This window comes from Narcine bancroftii, chromosome 11, assembly GCF_036971445.1.
Source record: "Narcine bancroftii isolate sNarBan1 chromosome 11, sNarBan1.hap1, whole genome shotgun sequence".
Classification (NCBI taxonomy): domain Eukaryota; kingdom Metazoa; phylum Chordata; class Chondrichthyes; order Torpediniformes; family Narcinidae; genus Narcine; species Narcine bancroftii.
The window spans coordinates 32,225,185-32,231,210 of NC_091479.1; positions in this window are offsets into that span (position 1 = coordinate 32,225,185).

Here is a 6,026-nt window from a genome sequence, read left to right on the forward strand (position 1 = left end):
GGTGTGGAGGAGGAGTTTTAAAATCACTGCTCTGGATGAAAAGGTTTCTCCATCTCCGTTTTAAGCAGACATCCTTTTATTATGAGGTTGTGCCCACTGGTCCTAAACTCTTCCACTACTGGCAACATCCTCTCTATCCAGTCCTTTCACTATTCATCAGATGTCAATGAGGTCCAGCCTCATCATTCTAAACTTGGGCGAGTACAGGCCCAGAACCATCAAATGTTCCTCAAACATTATTCCTCTCATCCCCAGGATCATTCTTGTAAACCACCTCTGGGCCATCACATCCTCTCTTAGAAATGGGGCCTAAAATTGCTCACAACACTTACAAGATCAGGACAACCAGAAGGTGGTCACGTGAGGGAAGACAGCTGCAGGACTGCCTAGTGTCCGTGGATTGGATGGTGTTCAAGGAGTCAACTGAGAGGGGGGAGGGAGGGTGGTTGTGGCAAGATGCCGTAGGAAGAAGACATGAGAAGACATCTTTCCCTGACTGAACTGTTCAATACTCGAACTGTAGTGACTTCTTTGACTTTATCAATGTTTTGAACAGTAATTTACTACAGTAGGATTCTGGAAATGATGAAAGGAAAAAAAACAGTGTTGGGCACGACCAGGTGGCCCAATTATCACAGAGACAAAGACTGAGGGGAACGATAGGCTTTATTAAACACAACAGTGCAGGCACCTGGGTCCAAGTGAGGGAAGTGAAGGGAAGAAAGATGTGGCTCGACCTTCATGGCCTGGGTCACAGGGGAGGAGTCCAGGAGAGGATGACATCAGGGGGTGGGGTGGGGGGGGGAAGCAGCCCATGCCTGTTCTGTTCAGTACATACAATACCATATCAAAACAAGAAACTTAGAAAAAACCTAGTTTGTCAACCTGTGAAAAGTGTAGAAGAAGCAAGGCCAACCTCCCAGAAGGAACCTCGGGATCAGTTAGACATGGATCCGAAGCCTCAACATGTAAGTCAGGACCAGCTGGAATAAACGTCTGCATTCTCTGCACATCCGGAGATGCAAGATAGCGCTGAAATCTTTGGCCGGGCCAGGAGGAGTGCAAGCGTGGAATTCGACACCAGCCAGGCTTGACGAAGAAGAGTGGTGGGGGGGGGGGTGGTGAGTGCCCGAATGCGAGCACGAGTTTCCAGGAAGGGGACTGCCTGTATGCAGCGGCGCATCTGGAGATGCTCTCATTTGCAGGAAATTCTGGATTCGATCCACAGTCCGACTGCCAGGTATGATGTGGAAGGGAAGAGGTGGAGGAGGACAACTCAGAAGTTCGAGAAGAAGAAGAGCAAGAATGACTACTTGCGGCAGTTGGACTCACTGAAGGAAGGCCTAAGGCTTTAAGAAAATCTCCCTCTCCAATGAATGCTGTTGTTTCACCACAGACACCTTCCCCAGACTTCAAGGCCTCTGTAACAGAGATGGAAGTCAACCTCATGTCTACAGAACTGATCCACCAAAATGAAAAGATGATGTCTTCTGTGAACTAAGGTTTCAAAACTTTAAATGATCAATTTGTTGTTATGGAGGAAATAAATGGCTGGTTTGTGTGAAGAAATTACATTTATTCAAGTTGATATTAATAAGAGCTTAACAGCAGTAGACACTGGACAAGTTCAATTTAAGAGAATAGAAGTTTTTATTGACTATGAGGACCATTATGCGGAGAGAATGGATCATATTGAGGATTTATTTCCAGGCTGGGATGTCCAGAAGAGAGATTTGTTATAAACATTGATTCATTGGAAAATCAAAGTTGTCGTAATAACATTAAGATAGTTGGTCTGCCGGAAGATATTGAAGGTTCAGATCTTGTAAAATTATTTTTGGAAATGGATTCCAGAGATATTGGGAGTTGAATTTTTTTAGATCGGGCTCAGAGGGCTTTAAGGAGAAAACCTTTTCCAGGTCAAATATCAAGAGCGGTCCTTTTAAAATGTTTGCGATATCAGGTTAGAGAAATGAATTTGCGGCTTGTGGTTCAGAAAGCTCACCTTGATCAAAGCCCTACGATGTATCAAGGAAATAGGGTTTTATTTTATGTTGATTTAAGTCAGGAGATTATTAAGTGATGGAAAGAGTTTAATCTGGTCAAAGCAGTGCAGTGGAAGAAAGGGTATAAGTTTACTTTCGGTATCCATCGGTATTTAAGGTGATTTATGGGCCAGATCAGTCTCAATGTTTTGAGAGTCCTTATGGTGCATTAACTTTTGTGAATTCCTTCCCAGATTTGAAGGAATCGATGGGGAAAATGCCTGAGGTTAAGATTGGGAAGGGAACGGGGAAAAGAATTGGAATCAGAATCGGTGAGTGATGTTGAAGATGAAGCTCAAACTCAATGTGGGTGTTATCACTGGGATGACTGATGGGTTTTAATGTTCGGTTGGGGGGGTGATGGTCGTCTCTGCTACTTCTAAAGTCATCTGCCACTTGTGGAATTAACTGCACCTGGTTCACAGAGGGGGGGGGGGTCTGACTCTTGTACTCTTATGTTTTTATAGTGTTTTCTTATTGTTTCAAAGGTGGGGGGGGGTGTTGGGATTTTTTAAATATATATAGTTGTAATTGCTGTGTGAAGTGTCAATCTCAGGAGGAAATTAAGTTATGGCTCATTTAAATTTTGTGATCTTTAATGTTAAACGACTTAATAATCCGGTTGAAAGGAAGGAAATATTAAAGAAAATGAAGGTTGATCTTGCTTTTTTGAAAGAAACACGTTTGTCTGAGAAAGAACATATGAAATTGAAAAGAGATTGGGTCGGACATGTTTTTCATCTTCATTTAATTCGAAAGCTCGAGGTGTTGCTACTTTGGTTCACAAGAAGTTATCGTTTCAGTTGGAATCATTCTCTGCCAAATCATTTTCTCGAAGACAATCAAGATAATTAACCTGTTCATGGAGCACAGTGCCTGGACTCAGATTCACAAACTCACCTGGCAAGGACAGCATACAGCCATAGACAAGCTCTACCACTAAACATCCATGATCTGCCCTAACAGCAGTAGGCACGCAAAGGAGAACCATGGGCAAACGTTCGCTCCATGGAGATGCATCACCACCTGCTTTCGATTGTCAATGGAAACGCTCAAAGAAGCTGTTCATCTGAAATGCTCAGCGATAATTCAGGTCGTGCCAAGAGGATCAGTGAGAGCTCGGACCAATACTGACTCCAACTGAGACCCTTGATCTGTGGTAATAGTGCCCAGAACACCAAAAGATGGAATCCACAGAAGCACAGGCATTTGTCTCTGCAGAGATGCCAATGTTAGGAATTTTATCCTGCCACCTGGCAGTCCAGTCCTCACATGTGAGCAGATTTGTACATTGCCCAGATGGCGGAAGTGGACCTTGCAAGCCACAGGGTGCATGTGCTGGAAATGGGAATCCAAAACAACAAAATCCCCCAGCTTGAATTTTATGTGCCTGGAGACTTTAGGGTGTTGACCCAGCAAGCGAGTCCTTGCCGATAATCCAACATTATGTTTAACATGAAACCAGGTAAAATGTTCCTTAACCAATTTGATTGATGCTCTTCTACCAGGAAGAGATAGATTGTGAAGAGATAGATTGTGAAGAGATAGATTGTGAAGAGAAAATCTCCTGCCTCATAGCCACCACACAAACGGCCGAGTCCTTCCTGTTGGGGGAAAAACATCACAGACCAACTTTTCACCTGATTCATCCAGCATCACATCTTGAAGATGGAGACAAGAGTTGATCTGGTTTCACCGGATGAAATTGGGATCAGTGTGCCGTGCATGAGCCATGGTACTGAAATCGATGGCAATAGTTGTATGTAATGTCGTGCCTGGATAGGGCACCAGCCACAGCATTCACTTTTCCTCAGATGTGCTGTGTGTCTGATGAAAATTGTAGGATGAAGTCCAAGTGCTGAATCTCTCTGGGCAAGTCGAGATGTGTGCTTCTACTTGCAGTATGCAGAAGAGGCTGGTGGTCTGTACAAATGGTCAAACAATGACCTTCCAATAAAAAGATGAAATATCGGATTGGAATTTGGGATTCATGAGAGAATTACAAAGAAATTTATTTCAAAATTGTATCTTCTATTTCAAGAGGAATCTCCAAACCCAGACTTGAATAAATCAAAAGAAAGATGGGAATTGGATTTGGGAACTTAAATTGACCCTTTTTGCTTGTCTGACATTTGTTGGGACAGTAATTAATGTTTTCGATAGATTAGTTAATTACAAATTTATTCATCAATTATATTTAATGCAACATCAATTAATTTATTCCTAATTTTTCAAATTCATGTTTTAGATGTGGCACAGAAATTGGTACATTTATACATTGTCCCTGGAGATGTCTGAAGGTGACATCATTTTAGAAAGATGTGGCCAAATTTTAGGAGCAAATTATAATAATGTTTATCATTAACACCTGAGCTTTTACTTTTGGGAAATGTATATGATTTGGAAGCCGAATTCAAGTTCTTAAAAAACAAAACATTAATTATTTTTATAAGTTGCATTGGAAATGCCCTGGAGTTGTATAGCAATTCCATGGAAATCTGAATCCCATCTTAAAATTGATCGTGGGGAAATGCAAAATTGTATTCCCTTAACAAAGGTGACTAATAATATTAGAAAATGGGTATGTTACATAATTCAAAATATGTAAACCATATTTAGATATGGGTTTGGATATCTAATGTTTTCACTTCTCCACCCCACCATCACTTTTCATTAATCTTAATGGTTGAACCTTATCTTGTTGATTTAATTCTACTATTTTATTAATATCCTGCCTTTCATTTTGGGATGGAATAGTTATCACAGGAGCTTTGCACCTAGATCTGTATTTTTTATCTTTTATACTTTTTCTCTCTTCCCACTTTTATGTACAGAGGTTCGAATTGCCCACAGACTCATTGTTCGAACACTGGTCCCACAGCACTGACAGATGCATCTGTGGTAAGAGAGCAAGGCCTTGGGCATTTGATGTACAAGCTTAGTAGCATTTGTAAGAACAGTGTTCACATCATGGAAAGCTAACACAGCATCATCTCCCAAAGTTAATGTCTTTTTGAAGCAGACATCATATCCTTTGAGTCATTCAGCAAGAGGTAATAGAGATGCTGCGGTACTCACCAGGGAACAACAATAAAATTCCTCGTACCTAAAAACCATCACAACTGGCCAAACTTAACAGAGGGAGGAAATTCTCAAATTTCACGCACTTTCCATTCATCAGGCAAAATACCATGTTGCATAACTCTAGCTCCCAAAAATACAAGATCAGAAACACCAGAAACACTTTCCAGGGATTGATCACGGTACCACATTCCTCAAGCCTTAAAAACAATGAGATAAGGTGGCTCTTGTGCTCCACTTCATCCACACTTACAACCAGAATCTCCTCGATCAACACAAGCACCAAAAAAAACCCAAGGCCCGTGAGCTCGTGGTCCATGAACCACTGGAATGTCTGAGCTGCATTCCATAGACCGAATGGTATTCTCAGAAACTCAAACATGCCGAATGGGAGCATACTGCTGTCTTCGTGACATCCGGAGACTCAAATGGAATCTAATAGTAAGCACGTTCTAGATCTATTTTAGCAAATGCATATTTGCCGTGGAGGTTTGCTGAGAAGTCTTGTAAATTTGGAATATTGTATCAGTCAGGCACGGTGGAATTGTTCAGGGGACGAATATCTCTGCAAAGCCGCCAATCCCTAGTTTTTTTCAGAACCATTTACAACCTTGAAGCCCAGCAGCTGTCAGATCTGTGGGCTACGCCCAATTGTTGCCATTCCAATTTTGAGATTTTACGATAATCTGGGGGTTTTACAAGCCTGCATCTTATGGACCCTGCCTTAAAATGGTGGCTTATTGCATGTCTGCACACCAGTTCGATGCATCTGATCCCTCTATGAATGTGTATGACAATAAACTCATCACATTTAAGACATTTCTTAAAGTCCAAGCAGCTGATCGGTTATTGGGAAATTGTGACACTTGGTGTTCAGCTCCTTTGCATTATCCTCCCTTG